Below are 23,365 nucleotides of genomic sequence, written 5' to 3' on the forward strand. Positions count from 1 at the left end.
GCCCTGAACTTTACAATTAACTATCAGTTTCGCGTCTCATTCAATAATTTAGACTCACAGGGAAGAACGAAGTAGTTCCAGAGGCAGCAATATCCCCTTGTAGACAAGTCGCCTGGAGGACGATGTATTGAATCTCGACGCAATTTGAGTGTTCCATCGTCATTAGGAGGCGCTAAACGTTACAATTAACTATCAGTTATGCGTCGGATCCGAAAATCTAGACTCACAGGAGACGGACAATAAGGTGCCCGAGGCTGCAATAGACCTTTGGAGACATGTGGGCTGAAGGGCTATTTATTGAATCTCGACGCAATTTGAGTGTTCCATCGTCATTAGGAGGCCCTGAACGTCACAATTAACTATCAGTTTCGCGTCGGAGTCGAAAATCTAGACTCACAGGAGACGGACCATAAGGTGCCCGAGCCAGCAATAGACCAATGGAGACAAGTCGGCAGGAGGACGAGAATCTAGACGCAATTTGAGTGTTCAATTGTCATTAGGAGGCCCTGAACGTTACAATTAACTACAGTTTCGCGTCGGATTCGAAAATCTAGACTCACAGGAGACGGACCCTATGGTGCCCGAGGCAGCAATATCCCCTTGGAGACAAGTCGGCTGGAGGACGATGTATTGAATCTCCACGCAATTTGAGTGTTCCATCGTCATTAGGAGGCTCTGAACGTTACAATTAACTATCAGTTATGCGTCGAATTCGAAAATCTAGACTCACAGGAGAACGACCATAAGGTGCCCGAGGCAGCAATAGACCCTTGGAGACAAGTCGGCTAGTAGCCGATTTATTGAATCTCGACGCAATTTGAGTGTTCCATCGTCAGTAGGAGGCCCTGCACGTTACAATTAACTATCAGTTTTGCGTCGGATTCAATAAATCTAGACTTACAGGAGACGGACCCTATGGTGCCCGAGGCAGCAATATCCCCTTAGAGACAAGTCGGGTGGAGGACGATGTATTGATGCTCCACGCAATTTGAGTGGTCCATCGTCATTAGGAGGCCCTGAACGTTACAATTAACTATCAGTCTCTTGTCGGATTCGAAAATCTAGACTCACAGGAGACGAACCATATGGCTCCCGAGGCAGCAATATCCCCTTGGAGACAAGTCGGCTGGAGGACGATGTATCGAAACTCTACGCAATTTGAGTGTTCCATCGTCATTAGGAGGCGCTAAACGTTACAATTAACTATCAGTTATGCGTCGGATTCGAAAATCTAGACTCACAGGAGAACGACCATAAGGTGCCCGAGGCAGCAATAGACCCTTGGAGACAAGTCGGCTAGTAGCCGATGTATTGAATCTCGACGCAATTTGAGTGTTCCATCGTCAGTAGGAGGCCCTGAACGTTACAATTAACTATCAGTTTCGCGTAGGATTCGAAATCTAGACCCACAGGAGACGGACCATAAGGTGCCCGAGGCAGCAATAGACCCTTAGAGACTAGTCGGCAGGAGGACGATGTATAGAATATAGACGAATTTGAGTGTTCAATTGTCATTAGGAGACCCTGAACGTTACAATTAACTATCAGTTATGCGTCGGATTCGAAAATCTAAACTCACAGGAGAACGACCACAAGGTGCCCGAGGCAGCAATATCCCCATGGAGACAAGTTAGCTGGAGGACGATGTATTGAATCTCGACGCAATATGAGTGTTCCATTGTCATTAGGAGGCCCTGAATGTTACAAGTAACTATCAGTTTTGAGTCAGATTCGACCAACTAGACTTACAGGAGAACGATCATAAAGTGCATGAGGCACCAATAGACCCTTGGAGACAAGTCGGCTGAAGTACGATGTATTGAATCTCGACTCAATTTGAGTGTTCCATCGACATTAGGAGGCCATGAACTTTACAATTAACTATCAGATTCGCGTCTCATTCGAATATTTAGACTCACAGGGAAGAACGAAGTAGTTCCCGAGGCAGCAATATCCCCTTGTAGACAAGTCGCCTGGAGGACGATGTACTGAATCTCGACGCAATTTGAGTGTTCCATCGTCATTAGGAGGCGCTAAACGTTACAATTAACTATCAGTTATGCGTCGGATTCGAAAATCTAGACTCACAGGAGACGGACAATAAGGTGCTCGAGGCTGCAATAGACACTCTGGAGACATGTGGGCTGAAGGGCGATGTATTGAATCTCGACGCAATTTGAGTGTTCCATCGTCATTAGGAGGCCCTGAACGTTACAATTAACTATCAGTTTCGCGTCGGATTCGAAAATCTAGACTCACAGGAGACGGACCATAAGGTGCCCGACCAGCAATAGACCCTTGGAGACAGGTCGTTAGGAGGACGAGAATCTAGACGCAATTTGAGTGTTCAATTGTCATTAGGAGGCCCTGAACGTTGCAATTAACTATCAGTTTCGCGTCGGATTCGAAAATCTAGACTCACAGGAGACGGACCCTATGGTGCCCGAGGCAGCAATGTCCCCTTGTAGACAAGTCGGCTGTAGGACGATGTATTGAATCTCCACGCAATTTGAGTGTTCCATCGTCATTAGGAGGCTCTGAGCGTTACAATTAACTATCAGTTTTGCGTCGGATCTGACAATCTAGACTCACAGGCGAGCGACCATAAGTTGCCAAGGCAGCAATAGACCCTTGGAGACAAGACGGCTGAAGGACGATGTATTGAATCTCGTCGCAATTTGAGTGTTCCATCGTCATTAGGATACCCTGAACGTTACAATTAACTATCAGTCTCGCGTCGGATTCGAAAATCTAGACTCACAGGAGACGGACCATATGGTTCCCGAGGCAGCAATATCCCCTTGGAGACAAGTCGGCTGGAGGACGATGTATCGAATCTCGACGCAATTTGAGTGTTCCATCGTCATTAGGAGGCCGTGATCGTTACTATTAACTATCAGTTTCGCGTCGGATTCGTTAATCTAGACTCACAGGAGAATGACCATAAGATGCCCGAGGCAGCAAAAACCGTTGGAGACAAGTCGGCTGGAGGACGATGTATTGAATCTCGACACAATTTGAATGTTCGTCATTAGGATACCCTGAACGTTACAATTAACTATCAGTTTCGCGTCGGATTCGAAAATCTAGCCTCACAGGAGACGGACCCTATAGTGCCCGAGGCAGCAATATCCCCTTGGAGACAAATCGGCTGGAGGACGATGAATTGAATCTCGAAGCAATTTGAGTGTTCCATCGTCATTAGGAGGCGCTAAACGTTACAATTAACTATCAGTCATGCGTCGGATTCGAAAATCTAGACTCACAGGAGACGGACCCTATGGTGCCCGAGGCAGCAATATCCCCATGGAGACAAGTCGGCTGGAGGACGATGTATTGAATCTTCACGCAATTTGAGTGGTCCATCGTCATTAGGAGGCCCTGAACGTTACAATTAACTATCAGTCTCTTGTCGGATTCGAAAATCTAGACTCACAGGAGACGAACCATATGGTTCCCGAGGCAGCAATATCCCCTTGGAAACAAGTCGGCAGGAGGACGATGTATCGAAACTCTACGCAATTTGAGTGTTCAATCGTCATTAGGAGGCCCTGATCGTTAAAATTAACTATCAGATTTGCGTCGGATTCGATAATCGAGACTCATAGGAGAACGACAATAAGGTGCCCGAGGCAGCAAAAACCCTTGGAGACAAGTCGGCCGGAGGACGATTTATTGAATCTCGACGCAATTTGAATGTTCGTCATTAGGAGACCCTGAACGTTACAATTAACTATTAGTTACGCGTCTGATTCGGATATCTAGACTCACAGGGAAGGACCATATAGTGCCCGAGGCAGCAATATCCCCATGGAGACAAGTCAGCTGGAGGACGATGTATTGAATCTCGACTCATTTGAGTGTTCCATCGTGATTAGGAGGCCCGGAACGTTACAATTAACAATCAGATTTACGTCGGATTTGAAAATCTAGACTCACAGGAGAACGACCATAAGGTGCCCGAGGCAGCGATAGACCCTTGGAGACAAGTCGGCTGAAGGACGATGTATTGAATCTCGACTCATTTGAGTGTTCCATCGTGATTAGGAGGCCATGAACTTTATAATTAACTATCAGTTTCGCGTCTGATGCGAATATTTAGACTCACAGGGAAGGACAATACTGTGCCCGAGGCAGCAATATCCCCTTGTAGACAAGTCGCCTGGAGGACGATGTATTGAATCTCGACGCAATTAGAGTGTTCCATCGTCATTAGGAGGCACTAAATGTTACAATTAACTATCAGTTTCGCGTAGGATTCGAAAATCTAGACCCACAGGAGACGGACCATAAGGTGCCCGAGGCAGCAATAGACCGTAAGAGACTAGTCGGCAGGAGGACGATGTATAGAATATAGACGCAATTTGAGTGTTCAATTGTCATTAGGAGGCCCTGAACGTTACAATTAACTATCCGTTATGCGTCGGATTCGAAAATCTAAACTCACAGGAGAACGACCATAAGGTGCCCGAGGCAGCAATATCCCCATGGAGACAAGTCAGCTGGAGGACGATGTATTGAATCTCGACGCAATATGAATGTTCCATTATCATTTGGAGGCCCTGAACGTTAAAAGTAACTATCAGTTTTGAGTCGGATTCGACTAACTAGACTTCCAGGAGAACGATCATAAAGTGCATGAGGCACCAATAGACCCTTGGAGACAAGTCGGCTGGAGGACGATGTATGGAATCTCGACGCAATTTGAGTGTTCCATCGTCATTAGGAGGCCCTGAACGCTACAATTAACTATCAGATTTGCGTCGGATTTGAAAATCTAGACTCACAGGAGAACGACCATAAGGTGCCCGAGGCAGCGATAGACCCTAGGAGACAAGTCGGCTGAAGGACGATGTATTGAATCTCGACTCAATTTGAGTGTTCCATCGTCATTAGGAGGCCCTGAACGTTACAATTAACTATCAGTTTCGCGTCGGATTCGAAAATCTAGACTCACAGGAGACGGACCATAAGGTGCCCGAGCAGCAATAGACCCTTGGAGACAAGTCGGCAGGAGGACGAGAATCTAGACGCAATTTGAGTGTTCAATTGTCATTAGGAGGCCCTGAACGTTACAATTAACTATCAGTTTCGCGTCGGATTCGAAAATCTAGACTCACAGGAGACGGACCCTATGGTGCCCGAGGCAGCAATATCCACTTGTAGACAAGTCGGCAGTAGGACGATGTATTGAATCTCCACGCAATTTGAGTGTTCCATCGTCATTAGGAGGCTCTGAACGTTACAATTAACTATCAGTTTTGCGTCGGATTCGACAATCTAGACTCGCAGGCGAGCGACCATAAGTTGCCAAGGCAGCAATAGACCCTTGGAGACAAGACGGCTGAAGGACGATGTATTGAATCTCGTCGCAATTTGAGTGTTCCATCGTCATTAGGATGCCCTGAAAGTTACAATTAACTATCAGTCTCGCGTCGGATTCGAAAATCTAGACTCACAGGAGACGGACCATATGGTTCCCGAGGCAGCAATATCCCCTTGGAGACAAGTCGGCTGGAGGACGATGTATCGAATCTCGACGCAATTTGAGTGTTCCATCGTCATTAGGAGGCCGTGATCGTTACAATTAACTATCAGTTTTGCGTCGGATTCGTTAATCTAGACTCACAGGAGAATGACCATAAGATGCCCGAGGCAGCAAAAACCGTTGGAGACAAGTCGGCTGGAGGACGATGTATTGAATCTCGACACAATTTGAATGTTCGTCATTAGGAGACACTGAACGTTACAATTAACTATCAGTTTCGCGTCGGATTCGAAAATCTAGCCTCACAGGAGACGGACCCTATAGTGCCCGAGGCAGCAATATCCCCTTGGAGACAAATCGGCTGGAGGACGATGAATTGAATCTCGAAGCAATTTGAGTGTTCCATCGTCATTAGGAGGCGCTAAACGTTACAATTAACTATCAGTCATGCGTCGGATTCGAAAATCTAGACTCACAGGAGAACGACCACAAGGTGCCCGCGGCAGCGATAGACCCTTGGAGACAAGTCGGCTGAAGGACGATGTATTGAATCTCGACTCAATTTGAGTGTTCCATCGTCATTAGGAGGCCATGAACGTTACAATAAACTATCAGTTTTGCGTCGGATTTGAAAATCTAGACTCACAGGAGAACGACCATAAGGTGCCCGAGGCAGCAATAGACCCTTGGAGACAAGTCGGCGATAGGACGGTGTATTGAATATCGACGCAATTTGAGCGTTACATCTTCATTAGGAGGCCCTGAACGTTATAATTAACTATGAGTTCTGCGTCGGATTCGACAATCTAGACTCACAGGAGAACGACCGTAAGTTGCCCGAGGCAGCAATAGACCCTTGGAGACAAGTCGGCTAAAGGACGATGTATTGAATCTCCACGCAATTTAAGTGTTCCAACGTCACTAGGAGGCCCTGAACGTTACAATTAACTATCAGTTTCGCGTCGGATTCGAAAATCTAGACTCACAGGAGACGGAACCTATGGTGCCCGAGGCAGCAGTATCCCCTTGGAGACAAGTCGGCTGGAGGACGATGTATTGAATCTCGACGCAATTTGAGTGTTCCATCGTCATTAGGAGGCCCTGAACGTTGAAATTAACTATGAGTTCTGCGTCAGGTTCGACAATCTAGACTCACAGGAGAACGACCGTAAGTTGCCCGAGGCAGCAATAGACCCTTGGAGACAAGTCGGCTGAAGGACGATGTATTGAATCTCGACGCAATTTGTGTGTTCCATCGTCATTAGGAGGCCCTGAACGTCACAATTAAGTATCAGTCTCGCATCGGATTCGAAAATATAGACTCATAGGAGACGGACCATATGGATCCCGAGGCAGCAGCATCCCCTTGGAGACAAGTCCGCTGGAGCACGATGTATGGAATCTCGACGCAATTTGAGTATTCCATCGTCATTAGGAGGCCCTGAACGTTACAATTAACTATCAGTTTCGCGTCGTATTCGAAAATCTTGACTCACAGGAGACGGACCATAAGCTGCCCGAGGCAGCAATAGACCCTTGGAGACATGTCGGCAGGAGGACGAGAATCTAAACGCAATTTGAGTGTTCAATTGTCATTAGGAGGCTCTGAACGTTACAATTAACTATCAGTTTCGCGTCGGATTCGAAAATCTAGACTCACAGGAGACGGACCCTATGGTGCCCGAGGCAGCAATATCCCCTTGGAGACAAGTCGGATGGAGGACGATGTATTGAATCTCGACGCAATTTGAGTGTTCCATCGTCATTAGGAGGCCCTGATCGTTACAATTAACTATCAGTTTCGCGTCGGATTCGAAAATCTAGACTCACAGGAGACGGACCATAAGGTGCCCGAGCCAGCAATAGACCCTTGGAGACAAGTCGGCAGGAGGACGAGAATCTAGACGCAATTTGAGTGTTCAATTGTCATTAGGAGGCCCTGAACGTTACAATTAACTACAGTTTCGCGTCGGATTCGAAAATCTAGACTCACAGGAGACGGACCCTATGGTGCCCGAGGCAGCAATATCCACTTGTAGACAAGTCGGCAGTAGGACGATGTATTGAATCTCCACGCAATTTGAGTGTTCCATCGTCATTAGGAGGCTCTGAACGTTACAATTAACTATCAGTTTTGCGTCGGATTCGACAATCTAGACTCACAGGCGAGCGACCATAAGTTGCCAAGGCAGCAATAGACCCTTGGAGACAAGACGGCTGAAGGACGATGTATTGAATCTCGTCGCAATTTGAGTGTTCCATCGTCATTAGGATGCCCTGAAAGTTACAATTAACTATCAGTCTCGCGTCGGATTCGAAAATCTAGACTCACAGGAGACGGACCATATGGTTCCCGAGGCAGCAATATCCCCTTGGAGACAAGTCGGCTGGAGGACGATGTATCGAATCTCGACGCAATTTGAGTGTTCCATCGTCATTAGGAGGCCGTGATCGTTACAATTAACTATCAGTTTTGCGTCGGATTCGTTAATCTAGACTCACAGGAGAATGACCATAAGATGCCCGAGGCAGCAAAAACCGTTGGAGACAAGTCGGCTGGAGGACAATGTATTGAATCTCGACACAATTTGAATGTTCGTCATTAGGAGACACTGAACGTTACAATTAACTATCAGTTTCGCGTCGGATTCGAAAATCTAGCCTCACAGGAGACGGACCCTATAGTGCCCGAGGCAGCAATATCCCCTTGGAGACAAATCGGCTGGAGGACGATGAATTGAATCTCGAAGCAATTTGAGTGTTCCATCGTCATTAGGAGGCGCTAAACGTTACAATTAACTATCAGTCATGCGTCGGATTCGAAAATCTAGACTCACAGGAGAACGACCACAAGGTGCCCGCGGCAGCGATAGACCCTTGGAGACAAGTCGGCTGAAGGACGATGTATTGAATCTCGACTCAATTTGAGTGTTCCATCGTCAATAGGAGGCCATGAACGTTACAATAAACTATCAGTTTTGCGTCGGATTTGAAAATCTAGACTCACAGGAGAACGACCATAAGGTGCCCGAGGCAGCAATAGACCCTTGGAGACAAGTCGGCGATAGGACGGTGTATTGAATATCGACGCAATTTGAGCGTTACATCGTCATTAGGAGGCCCTGAACGTTATAATTAACTATGAGTTCTGCGTCGGATTCGACAATCTAGACTCACAGGAGAACGACCGTAAGTTGCCCGAGGCAGCAATAGACCCTTGGGGACAAGTCGGCTAAAGGACGATGTATTGAATCTCCACGCAATTTAAGTGTTCCAACGTCACTAGGAGGCCCTGAACGTTACAATTAACTATCAGTTTCGCGTCGGATTCGAAAATCTAGACTCACAGGAGACGGAACCTATGGTGCCCGAGGCAGCAGTATCCCCTTGGAGACAAGTCGGCTGGAGGACGATGTATTGAATCTCGACGCAATTTGAGTGTTCCATCGTCATTAGGAGGCCCTGAACGTTGAAATTAACTATGAGTTCTGCGTCAGGTTCGACAATCTAGACTCACAGGAGAACGACCGTAAGTTGCCCGAGGCAGCAATAGACCCTTGGAGACAAGTCGGCTGAAGGACGATGTATTGAATCTCGACGCAATTTGAGTATTCCATCATCATTAGGACGCCCTGAACGTTACAATTAACTATCAGTTTCGCGTCGTATTCGAAAATCTTGACTCACAGGAGACGGACCATAAGCTGCCCGAGGCAGCAATAGACCCTTGGAGACATGTCGGCAGGAGGTCGAGAATCTAAACGCAGTTTGAGTGTTCAATTGTCATTAGGAGGCTCTGAACGTTACAATTAACTATCAGTTTCGCGTCGGATTCGAAAATCTAGACTCACAGGAGACGGACCCTATGGTGCCCGAGGCAGCAATATCCCCTTGGAGACAAGTCGGCTGGAGGACGATGTATTGAATCTCGACGCAATTTGAGTGTTCCATCGTCATTAGGAGGCCCTGATCGTTACAATTAACTATCAGTTTCGCGTCGGATTCGAAAATCTAGACTCACAAGAGACGGACCATAAGGTGCCCGAGCCAGCAATAGACCCTTGGAGAAAAGTCGGCAGGAGGACGAGAATCTAGACGCAATTTGAGTGTTCAATTGTCATTAGGAGGCCCTGAACGTTACAATTAACTACAGTTTCGCGTCGGATTCGAAAATCTAGACTCACAGGAGACGGACCCTATGGTGCCCGAGGCAGCAATATCCCCTTGGAAACAAGTCGGCTGCAGGACGATATATTGAATCTCCACGCAATTTGAGTGTTCCATCGTCATTAGGAGGCCCGGAACGTTACAATTAACAATCAGATTTACGTCGGATTTGAAAATCTAGAGTCACAGGAGAACGACCATAAGGTGCCCGAGGCAGCGATAGACCCTTGGAGACAAGTCGGCTGAAGGACGATGTATTGAATCTCGACTCATTTGAGTGTTCCATCGTGATTAGGAGGCCATGAACTTTACAATTAACTATCAGTTTCGCGTCTGATGCGAATATTTAGACACAGGGAAGGACAATATTGTGCCCGAGGCAGCAATATCCCCTTGTAGACAAGTCGCCTGGAGGACGATGTATTGAATCTCGACGCAATTAGAGTGTTCCATCGTCATTAGGAGGCACTAAATGTTACAATTAACTATCAGCTTCGCGTAGGATTCGAAAATCTAGACCCACAGGTGACGGACCATAAGGTGCCCGAGGCAGCAATAGACCGTAAGAGACTAGTCGGCAGGAGGACGATGTATAGAATATAGGCGCAATTTGAGTGTTCAATTGTCATTAGGAGGCCCTGAACGTTACAATTAACTATCCGTTATGCGTCGGATTCGAAAATCTAAACTCACAGGAGAACGACCATAAGGTGCCCGAGGCAGCAATATCCCCATGGAGACAAGTCAGCTGGAGGACGATGTATTGAATCTCGACGCAATATAAATGTTCCATTATCATTTGGAGGCCCTGAACGTTAAAAGTAACTATCAGTTTTGAGATTTGAGTCGGATTCGACCAACTAGACTTCCAGGAGAACGATCATAAAGTGCATGAGGCACCAATAGACGCTTGGAGACAAGTCGGCTGGAGGACGATGTATGGAATCTCGACGCAATTTGAGTGTTCCATCGTCATTAGGAAGCCCTGAACGCTATAATTAACTATCAGATTTGCGTCGGATTTGAAAATCTAGACTCACAGGGGAACGACCATAAGGTGCCCGAGGCAGCGATAGACCCTTAGAGACAAGTCGGCTGAAGGACGATGTATTGAATCTCGACTCAATTTGAGTGTTCCATCGTCATTAGGAGGCCATGAAAAATACAATTAACTATCAGTTTCGCGTCTGATTCGAAAATCTAGACTCACAGGGAAGGACCATATAGTGCCCGAGGCAGCAATATCCCCTTGTAGACAAGTCGCCTGGAGGACGATGTATTGAATCTCGACGCAATTAGAGTGTGCCATTGTCATTAGGAGGCGCTAAACGTTACGATTAACTATCAGTTATGCGTCGGATTCGAAAATCTAGACTCACAGGAGAACAGACATAAGGTGCCCGAGGCAGCAATAGACACTTGGAGACAAGTCGGCTGGTAGCCGATGTATTGAATCTCGACGCAATTTAAGTGTTCCATCGTCATTAGGAGGCCCTGAACGTTACAATAAACTATCAGTTTTGCGTCGGATTCGACAATCTAGACTTACAGGAGAACGACCATAAGGTGCCCGAGGCAGCAATAGACCCTTGGAGACAAGTCGGCGGTAGGACGATGTATTGAATATCGACGCAATTTAAGTGTTCCAACGTCACTAGGAGGCCCTGAACGTTACAATTTACTATCAGTTTCGCGTCGGATTCGAAAATCCAGACTCACAGGAGACGGAACCTATGGTGCCCGAGGCAGCAGTATCCCCTTGGAGACAAGTCGGCTGGAGGACGATGTATTGAATCTCCACGCAATTTGAGTGTTCCATCGTCATTAGGAGGCCCTGAACGTTAAAATTAACTATGAGTTCTGCGTCGGATTCGACAATCTAGACTCACAGGAGAACGACCGTAAGTTGTCCGAGGCAGCAATAGACCCTTTGAGACAAGTCGGCTGAAGGACGATGTATTGAATCTCGACGCAATTTGTGTGTTCCATCGTCATTAGGAGGCCCTGAACGTCACAATTAAGTATCAGTCTCGCGTCGGATTCGAAAATATAGACTCATAGGAGACGGACCGTATGGATCCCGAGGCAGCAGCATCCCCTTGGAGACAAGTCTGCTGGAGCACGATGTATCGAATCTCGACGCAATTTGAGTGTTCCATCGTCATTAGGAGGCCCTGAACGTTACAATTAACTATCAGTTTCGCGTCGTATCCGAAAATCTAGACTCACAGGAGACGGACCATAAGGTGCCCGAGGCAGCAATAGACCCTTGGAGACATGTCGGCAGGAGGACGAGAATCTAGACGCAATTTGAGTGTTCAATTGTCATTAGGAGGCTCTGAACGTTACAATTAACTATCAGTTTCGCGTCGGATTCGAAAATCTAGACTCACAGGAGACGGGCCCTATGGTGCCCGAGGCAGCAATATCCCCTTGGAGACAAGTCGGCTGGAGGACGATGTATCGAATCTCGACGCAATTTGAGTGTTCCATCGTCATTAGGAGGCCCTGATCGTTACAATTAACTATCAGTTTTGCGTCGGATTCGTTAATCTAGACTCACAGGAGAATGACCATAAGATGCCCGAGGCAGCAAAAACCCTTGGAGACAAGTCGGCTGGAGGACGATGTATTGAATCTCGACACAATTTGAATGTTCGTCATTAGGAGACCCTGAACGTTACAATTAACTATCAGTTTCGCGTCGGATTCGAAAATCTAGCCTCACAGGAGACGGACCCTATAGTGCCCGAGGCAGCAGTATCCCCTTGGAGACAAATCGGCTGGAGGACGATGTATTGAATCTCCACGCAATTTGAGTGGTCCATCGTCATTAGGAGGCCCTGAACGTTTCAATTAACTATCAGTCTCTTGTCGGATTCGAAAATCTAGACTCACGGGAGACGAACTATTTGGTTCCCGAGGCAGCAATATCCCCTTGGAGACAAGTCGGCTGGAGGACGATGTATCGAAACTCTACGCAATTTGAGTGTTCCATCGTCATTAGGAGGCCCTTATCGTTACAATGAACTATCAGATTTGCGTCGGATTCGATAATCTAGACTCAGAGGAGAACGACCATAAGGTGCCCGAGGCAGCAAAAACCCTTGGAGACAAGTCGGCCGGAGAACGATTTATTGAATCTCGACGCAATTTGAATGTTCGTCATTAGGAGACCCTGAACGTTACAATTAACTATCAGTTACGCGTCTGATTCGGATATCTAGAATCACAGGGAAGGACCATATAGTGCCCGAGGCAGCAATATCCCCATGGAGCCAAGTCAGCTGGAGGACGATGTATTGAATCTCGAAGCAATTTGAGTGTTCCATCGTCATCAGGAGGCGCTAAACGTTACAATTAACTATCAGTCATGCGTCGGATTCGAAAATCTAGACTCACAGGAGACGAACCATATGGTGCAGGTGGAAGCAATATGCCCCTGGAGACAAGTCGGCTGAATGACGATGTATTGAATCTCGACTCAATTTGAGTGTTCCATCGTCATAAGAGGCCCTGAACTTTACAATTAACTATCAGTTTCGCGTCTGATTCGAGTATCTTGACTCAGAGGGAAGAACCATATAGTGCCCGAGGCAGCAATATCCCCTAGTAGACAAGTCGCCTGGAGGACGATGTATTAAATCTCGACTCAATTAGATGTTCCATCGTCATTAGGAGGCGCTAAACGTTACAATTAACTATCAGTTATGCGTCGGATTTTTAAAATCTAAACTCACAGGAGAACGACCATAAGGTGCCCGAGGCAGCAATATCCCCATGGAGACAAGTCAGCTGGAGGACGATGTATTGAATCTCGAAGCAATTTGAGTGTTCCATCGTCATTAGGAGGCGCTAACCGTTACAATTAACTATCAGTCATGCGTCGGATTCGAAAATCTAGACTCACAGGAGACGAACCATATGGTGCAGGTGGAAGCAATATGCCCCTGGAGACAAGTCGGCTGAATGACGATGTATTGAATCTCGACTCAATTTGAGTGTTCCATCGTCATTAGGAGGCCCTGAACTTTACAATTAACTATCAGTTTCGCGTCTGATTCGAGTATCTAGACTCAGAGGGAAGAACCATATAGTGCCCGAGGCAGCAATATCCCCTAGCAGACAAGTCGCCTGGAGGACGATGTATTAAATCTCGACTCAATTAGGTGTTCCATCGTCATTAGGAGGCGCTAAACGTTACAATTAACTATCAGTTATGCGTCGGATTCGAAAATCTAGACTCACAGGAGACGGACCATAAGGTGCCCGAGGCAGCAATAGAACTTTGGAGACAAGTCGGCTGAAGGGCGATGTATTGAATTTCGACGCAATTTGAGTGTTCCATCGTCAGTTGGAGGCCCTGAACGTTACAATTAACTATCAGTTTCGCGTCGGATTCGAAAATCTAGACTCACATTAGGCGGACCATAAGGTGCCCGAGGCAGCAATAGACCCTTGGAGACAAGTCGGCAGGAGGACGAGAATCTAGACGCAATTTGAGTGTTCAGTTGTCATTAGGAGACCCTGAACGTTACAATTAACTATCAGTTTTGCGTCGGATTCGAAAATCTAGACTCATAGGAGACGGACCATATGGTTCCCGAAGCAGCAATATCCCCTTGGAGACAAGTCGGCTGGAGGACGATGTATCGAAACTCGACGCAATTTGAGTGTTCCATCGTCATTAGGAGGCCCTGATCGTTACAATTAACTATCAGTCTTGCGTCGGATTCGATAATCTAGACTCACAGGAGAACGACCATAAGGTGTCCGAGGCAGCAAAAAGTTACAATTAACTATCAGTCTCGTGTCGGATTCGAAAATCTAGACTCACAGGAGACGGACCATATGGCTCCCGAGGCAGCAATATCCCCTTGAAGACAAGTCGGCTGGAGGACGATGTATCGAATCCCGACGCAATTTGAGTGTTCCATCGTCATTAGGAGGCCCTGATCGTTACAATTAACTATCAGTCTTGCGTCGGATTCGATAATCTAGACTCACAGGAGAACGACCATAAGGTGTCCGAGGCAGCAAAAACCCTTGGAGACAAGTCGGCTGGAGGACGATGTATTGAATCTCGACGCAATTTGAATGTTCGTCAATAGGAGACCCTGAACGTTACAATTAACTATCAGTTTCGCGTCGGATTTGAAAATCTAGACTCACAGGAGACAAACCATATGGTGCAGGTGGAAGCAATATGCCCCTGGAGACAAGTCGGCTGAATGACGATGTATTGAATCTCGACGCAATTAAGTGTTCCATCGTCATTAGGAGGCCCTGAACGTTACAATTAACTATCACTCTCGCGTCTGATTCGAATTTTCTAGACTCACAGGGAAAAACCATATAGTGCCCGAGGCAGCAATATCCCCTTGTAGACAAGTCGCCTGGAGGACGATGTATCGAATCTCGACGCAATTAAGTGTTCCATCGTTATTAGGAGGCGCTAAACGTAACAATTAACTATCAGTTATGCGTCGGATTCGAAAATCTAGACTCACAGGAGACGGACCATAAGGTGCCCGAGGCAGCAATAGACCTTTGGAGACAAGTCGGCTGAAGGGCGATGTATTGCATCTCGCCGCAATTTGAGTGTCCCATCGTCATTAGGAGGCCCCGAACGCTACAATTAACGATCAGTTTCGCGTCGGATTAGAAAATCTAGTCACAGGAGCCGAACCATAAGGTGCCCGAGGCAGCAAAAACCCTTGGAGACAAGTCGGCTGGAGGACGATGTATTGAATCTCGACGCAATTTGAATGTTCGTCATTAGGAGACCCTGAACGTTACAATTAACTATCAGTTACGCGTCTGATTCGAATATGTAGACTCACAGGGAAGGAGCATATAGTAACCGAGGCAGCAATATCCCCTTGTAGACATGTCGCCTTATGGACGATGTATTGAATCTCGACGCAGTTTGAGTGTTCCATCGTCATTAGGAGGCGCTAAACGTTACAATTAACTATCAGTTATGTGTCGGATTCGAAAATCTAGACTCACAATAGAACGACCATAAGTTGCCCGAGGCAGCAAAAGACTCTTGGAGACAAGTCGGTTGAAGGACGATGTATTGAATCTCGACGCAATTTGAGTGTTCCATCGTCATTAGGAGGCCCTGAACGTTACAATTAACTATCAGTTATGCGTCGGATTCGAAAATCTAATCTCACAGGGGAACGACCATAAGGTGCCCGAGGCAGCAATATCCCCATGGAGACAAGTCGGCTGGAGGACGATGTATTGAATCTCGACGCAATTTCAGTGTTCCATCGTCATTAGGAGGCCCTGAACGTTACTAGTAACTATCAGTTTTGCGTCGGATTCGACCATCTAGACTTACAGGAGAACGATCATAAACTGCCCGAGGCACCAATAGCCCATTGCAGACGAGTCGGCTCGCGGAAGATGTATTGAATCTAGACGCAATTTGAGTGTTCCATCGTCATTAGGAGGCCCTGAACGTTACAATTAACTAACAGATTTGCGTCGGATTTGAAAATCTAGACTCACAGGAGTACGACCATAAGGTGCCCGAGGCAGCGATAGACCCTTGGAGACAAGTCGGCTGAAGGACGATGTATTGAATCTCGACGCAATTTAAGTGTTCCATCGTCATTAGGAGACCCTGAACGTTACAATTAACTATCAGTTTCACGTCGGATTCGAAAATCTAGACTCACAGGAGACGGACCCTATGGTGCCCGAGGCAGCAATAGACCCTTGGAGGCAAGTCGGCTGAAGGACGATGTATTAAATATCGCGCAATTAAGTGTTCCATCGTTATTAGAAGGCGCTAAACGTTACAATTAACTATCAGTTATGCGTCGGATTCGAAAATCTAGACTCACAGGAGACGGACCATAAGGTGCCCGAGGCAGCAATAGACCTTTGAAGACAAGTCGGCTGAAGGGCGATGTATTGCATCTCGACGCAATTTGAGTGTTCCATCGTCATTAGGGGGCCCTGAACGTTACAATTAACGATCAGTTGCTCGTCGGATTAGAAAATCTAGTCACAGGAGACGGACCATAAGGTGCCCGAGGCAGCAAAAGACCCTTGGAGACAAGTCGGCTAGTAGCCGATGTATTGAATCTCGACGCAATTTGAGTGTTCCATTGTCAGTAGGAGGCCCTGACCGTTACAATTAACTATCAGTTTTGCGTCGGATTCGACATTCTAGACATACAGGAGAACGACCATAAGGTGCCCGACGCAGCAAAAACCCTTGGAGACAAGTCGGCTGGAGGACGATGTATTGAATCTCGACGCAATTTGAATGTTCGTCATTAGGAGACCCTGATCGTTACAATTAACTATCAGTTTCGCATCGGATTCGAAAATCTAGACTCACAGGAGACGAACCATATGGTGCAGGTGGAAGCAATATGCCCCTGGAGACAAGTCGGCTGAATGGCGATGTATTGAATCTCGACGCAATTAAGTGTTCCATCGTCACTACTAGGCTCTAAACGTTACAATTATCTAGCAGTTATGCGTCGGATTCGAAAATCTAGACTCACAGGAGACGGACCCTATGGTGCCCGAGGCAGCAATATCCCCTTGGAGACAAGTCGGCTGGAGGACGATGTATTGAATCTCCACGCAATTTGAGTGTTCCATCGTCATTACGAGGCCCTGAACGTTACAATTAACTATCAGTTTTGCGTCGGATTCGACAATCTAGACTCACAGGAGAACTACCATAAGTTGCCAAGGCAGCAATAGACCCTTGGAGACAAGTCGGCTGAAGGACGATGTATTGAATCTCGACTCAATTTGAGTATTCCGTCGTCATTAGGAGGCCCTGAACCTTAGAATTAACTATCAGTTTCGCGTCTGATTCGAAAATCTAGACTCACAGGGAAGGACCATATAGTGCCCGAGGCAGCAATATCCCCTTGTAGACAAAATGCCTGCAGGACGATATATTGAATCTCGACGCAATTTGTGTGTTCCATCGTCATTAGGAGGCGCCAAACGTTCCAATTAACTCTCATTTATGCGTCGGATTCGAAAATGTAGACTCACAGGAGAACGACCATAAGGAGCAAGAGGCAGCAATAGACCCTTGGAGACAAGCCGGCTGGTAGCCGATGTATTGAATCTCGACGCAATTTGAGTGTTCCATCGTCATTAGGAGGCCCTGAACTTAACAATTAACTATCCGTTTCGCATCTGATTCGAAAATCTAGACACACAGGGAAGGACCATATAGTGCCCGAGGCAACAATATCCCCTTGTAGACAAGTCGCCTGGAGGACGATGTTTTGAATCTCGACGCAGTTTTAGTGTTCCATCGTCATTAGGAGGCGCTAAACGTTACAATTAACTATCAGTTATGCGTCGGATTCGAAAATCTAGACTCACAGTAGAACGACCATAAGTTGCCCGAGGCAGCAATAGACTCTTGGAGACAAGTCGGCTGAAGGACGATGTATTGAATCTCGACGCAATTTTAGTGTACCATCGTCATTAGGAGGCCCTGAACGTTACAATTAACTATCAGTTATGCGTCGGATTCGAAAATCTAATCTCACAGGAGAACGACCATAAGGTGCCCGTAGCAGCAATATCCCCATGGAGACAAGTCGGCTGGAGGACGATGTATTGAATCTCGACGCAATTTGAATGTTCCATCGTCCTTAGGAGGCCCTGAACGTTACAAGTAACTATCAGTTTTGCGTCGGATTCGACCATCTAGACTTACAGGAGAACGATCATAAACTGCCCGAGGCACCAATAGACCCTTGCAAACAAGTCGGCTCGAGGAAGATGTATTGAATCTAGACGCAATTTGAGTGTTCCATCGTCATTAGGAGGCCCTGAACGTTACAATTAACTATCAGTTATGCGTCGGATTTGAAAATCTAGACTCACAGGAGAACGACCAAAAGGTGCCCGAGGCAGCGATAGACCCTTGGAGACAAGTCTTCTGAAGGACGATATATTGAATCTCGCCGCAATTTGAGTGTTCCATCGTCATTAGGAGGCGCCAAACGTTACAATTAACTATCATTTATGCGTCGGATTCGAAAATCTAGACTCACAGGAGAACGACCATAAGGTGCCCGAGGCAGCAATAGAACCTTTGGAGACAAGTCGGCTGGTAGCCGATGTATTGAATCTCGACGCAATTTCAGTGTTCCATCGTCATTAGGAGGCGCCAAACGTTACAATTAACTATCATTTATGCGTCGGATTCGAAAATCTAGACTCACAGTGGAATGACCATAAGGTGCCCGAGGCAGCAATAGACCCTTGGAGACAAGTCGGCTAAAGGACGATGTATTGAATCTCGACGCAATTTAAGTGTTCCATCGTCATTAGGAGGCCCTGAACGTTACAATTAACTATCAGTTTCGCGTCGGATTCGAAAATCTAGACTCACAGGAGACGGACCCTATGGTGCCCGAGGCAGCAATATCCCCTTGGAGACAAGTCGGCTGGAGGACGATGTATTGAATCTCCACGCAATTTGAGTGTTCCATCGTCATTAGGAGGCCCCGAACGTTACAATTAACTATCAGTTTTGCGTCGGATTCGACAATCTAGACTCACAGGAGAACGACCTTAAGTTGCCCTAGGCAGCAATAGACCCTTGGAGACAAGTCGGCTGAAGGACGATGTATTGAATATCGCGCAAATAAGTGTTCCATCGTTATTAGGAGGCGCTAAACGTTACAATTAACTATCAGTTATGCGTCGGATTCGAAAATCTAGACTCACAGGAGACGGACCATAAGGTGCCCGAGGCAGCAATAGACCTTTGGAGACAAGTCGGCTGAAGGGCGATGTATTGCATCTCGACGCAATTTGAGTGTTCCATCGTCATTAGGGGGCCGTGAAAGTTACAATTAACGATTAGTTTCGCGTCGGATTAGAAAATCTAGGCACAGGAGACGGACCATAAGGTGCCCGAGGCAGCAAAACACCCTTGGAGACAAGTCTGCTAGTAGCCGATGTATTGAATCTCGACGCAATTTGAGTGTTCCATTGTCAGTAGGAGGCCCTGATCGTTACAATTAACTATCAGTTTTGCGTCGGATTCGACAATCTAGACATACAGGAGAACGACCATAAGGTGCCCGAGGCAGCAAAAACCCTTGGAGACAAGTCGGCTGGAGGACGATGTATTGAATCTCGACGCAATTTGAATGTTCGTCATTATTAGACCCTGATCGTTACAATTAACTATCAGTTTCGCGTCGGATTCGAAAATCTAGACTCACAGGAGATGAACCATATGGTGCAGGTGGAAGCAATATGCCCCTGGAGACAAGTCGGCTGAATGCCGATGTATTGAATCTCGACGCAATTAAGTGTTCCATCGTCATTAGCAGGCTCTAAACGTTACAATTATCTGTCAGTTATGCGTCGGATTCGAAAATCTAGACTCACAGGAGACGGACCCTATGGTGCCCGAGGCAGCAATATCCCCTTGGAGACAAGTCTGCTGGAGGACGATGTATTGAATCTCCACGCAATTTGAGTGTTCCATCGTCATTAGGAGGCGCCAAACGTTACAATTAACTATCATTTATGCGTCGGATTCGAAAATGTAGACTCACAGGAGAACGACCATAAGGAGCAAGAGGCAGCAATAGACCCTTGGAGACAAGCCGGCTGGTAGCCGATGTATTGAATCTCGACGCAATTTGAGTGTTCCATCGTCATTAGGAGGCCCTGAACTTAACAATTAACTATCCGTTTCGCGTCTGATTCGAAAATCTAGACACACAGGGAAGGACCATATAGTGCCCGAGGCAGCAATATCCCCTTGTAGACAAGTCGCCTGGAGGACGATAATTTGAATCTCGACGCAGTTTGAGTGTTCCACCGTCATTAGGAGGCGCTAAACGTTACAATTAACTATCAGTTATGCGTCGGATTAGAAAATCTAGACTCAGAGTAGATCGACCATAAGTTGCCCGAGGCAGCAATAGACTCTTGGAGACAAGTCGGCTGAAGGACGATGTATTGAATCTCGACGCAATTTGAGTGTTCCATCGTCATTAGGAGGCCCTGAACGTTACAATTAACTATCAGTTATGCGTCGGATTCGAAAATTTAATCTCACAGGAGAACGACCATAAGGTGCCCGAAGCAGCAATATCCCCATGGAGACAAGTCGGCTGGAGGACAATGTATTGAATCTCGACGCAATTTGAATGTTCCATCGTCCTTAGGAGGCCCTGAACGTTAGAAGTAACTATCAGTTTTGCGTCGGATTCGACCATCTAGACTTACAGGAGAACGATCATAAACTGCCCGAGGCACCAATAGACCCTTGCAGACAAGTCGGCTCGAGGAAGATGTATTGAATCTAGACGCAATTTGAGTGTTCCATCGTCATTAGGAGGCCCTGAACGTTACAATTAACTATCAGTTATGCGTCGGATTAGAAAATCTAGACTCACAGGAGAACGACGATAAGGTGCCCGAGGCAGCGATAGACCCTTGGAGACAAGTCGGCTGAAGGACGATATATTGAATCTCGACGCAATTTGAGTGTTCCATCGTCATTAGGAGGCGCCAAACGTTACAATTAACTATCATTTATGCGTCGGATTCGAAAATCTAGACTCACAGGAGAACGACCATAAGGTGCCCGAGGCAGCAATAGACCCTTGGAGACACGTCGGCTGGTAGCCGATGTATTGAATCTCGACGCAATTTGAGTGTTCCATCGTCATTAGGAGGCCCTGAACTATACAATTAACTATCAGTTTCGCGTCTGATTCAAAGATCTAGACTCACAGGGAAGGACCATATAATGCCCGAATCAGCAATATCCCCTTGTAGACAAGTCGCCTGGAGGACGATGTATTGAATCTCGACGCAATTTGAGTGTTCCATCGTCATTAGGAGGCGCCAAACGTTACAATTAACTATCAGTTATGCGTCGGATTCGAAAATCTAGACTCGCAGTGGAATGACCATAAGGTGCCTGAGGCAGCAATAGACCCTTGGAGACAAGTCGGCTGAAGGACGATGTATTGAATCTCGACGCAATTTAAGTGTTCCATCGTCATTAGGAGGCCCTGAACGCTACAATTAACTATCAGTTTCGCGTCGGATTCGAAAATCTAGACTCACAGGAGACGGACCCTATGGTGCCGGAGGCAGCAATATCCCCTTGGAGACAAGTCGGCTGGAGGACGATGTATTGAGTCTCCACGCAATTTGAGTGTTCCATCGTCATTAGGAGGCCCTGAACGTTACAATTAACTATCAGTTTTGCGTCGGATTCGACAATCTAGACATACAGGAGAACGACCATAAGGTGCCCGAGGCAGCAAAAACCCTTGGAGACAAGTCGGCTGGAGGACGATGTATTGAATCTCGACGCAATTTGAATGTTCGTCATTAGGAGACCCTGATCGTTACAATTAACTATCAGTTTCGCGTCGGATTCGAAAATCTAGACTCACAGGAGACGAACCATATGGTGCAGGTGGAAGCAATATGCCCCTGGAGACAAGTCGGCTGAATGGCGATGTATTGAATCTCGATTCAATTTGACTATTCCATCGTCATTAGGAGGCCCTGAACTTTACAATTAACTATCAGTTTAGCGTCGGATTCGAAAATCTAGACTCACAGGGAAGGACCATATAGTGCCCGAGGCAGCAATATCCCCTTGTAGACAAGTTGCCTGCAGGACGATATATTGAATCTCGACGCAATTTGAGTGTTCCATCGTCATTGGGAGGCGCCAAACGTTACAATTAACTATCATTTTTTGCGTCGGATTCGAAAATCTAGACTCACAGTGGAATGACCATAAGGTGCCCGAGGCAGCAATAGACCCTTGGAGACAAGTCGGCTGAAGGACGATGTATTGAATCTCGACGCAATTTAAGTGTTCCATCGTCATTAGGAGGCCTTGAAAGTTACAATTAACTATCAGTTTCGCGTCGGATTCGAAAATCTAGACTCACAGGAGAAGGACCCTATGGTGCCCGAGGCAGCAATATCCCCTTGGAGACAAGTCGGCTGGAGGACGATGTATTGAATCACCACGCAATTTACGTGTTCCATCGTCATTAGGAGGCCCTGAACGTTACAATGAACTATCAGTTTTGCGTCGGATTCGACAATCTAGACTCACAGGAGAAGGACCATAAGTTGCCCTAGGCAGCAATAGACTCTTGGAGACAAGTCGGCTGAAGGACGATGTATTGAATATCGACGCAATTTTAGTGTTCCATCGTCATTAGGAGGCCCTGAACGTTACAATTAACTATCAGTTTCGCGTCTGATTCGAAAATCTAGACTCACAGGGAAGGATCATATAGTGCCCGAGACAGCAATATCCCCTTGTAGACAAGTCGCCTGGAGGACGATGTATTGAATCTCGACGCAGTTTGAGTGTTCCATCGTCATTAGGAGGCGCGAAACGTTACAATTAACTATCAGTTATGCGTCGGATTCGAAAATCTAGACTCACAGTAGAACGACCATAAATTGCCCGAGGCAGCAATAGACTCTTGGAGACAAGTCGGCTGAAGGACGATGTATTGAATCTCGACGCAATTTGAGTGTTCCATCGACATTAGGAGGCCCTGAACGTTCAATTAACTATCAGTTATGCGTCGGATTCGAAAATCTAATCTCACAGGAGAACGACCATAAGGTGCCCGAGGCAGCAATATCCCCATGGAGACAAGTCGGCTGGAGGACGATGTACTGAATCTC

Source organism: Schistocerca americana, chromosome 6, assembly GCF_021461395.2.
Source record: "Schistocerca americana isolate TAMUIC-IGC-003095 chromosome 6, iqSchAmer2.1, whole genome shotgun sequence".
NCBI classification, from domain to species: domain Eukaryota; kingdom Metazoa; phylum Arthropoda; class Insecta; order Orthoptera; family Acrididae; genus Schistocerca; species Schistocerca americana.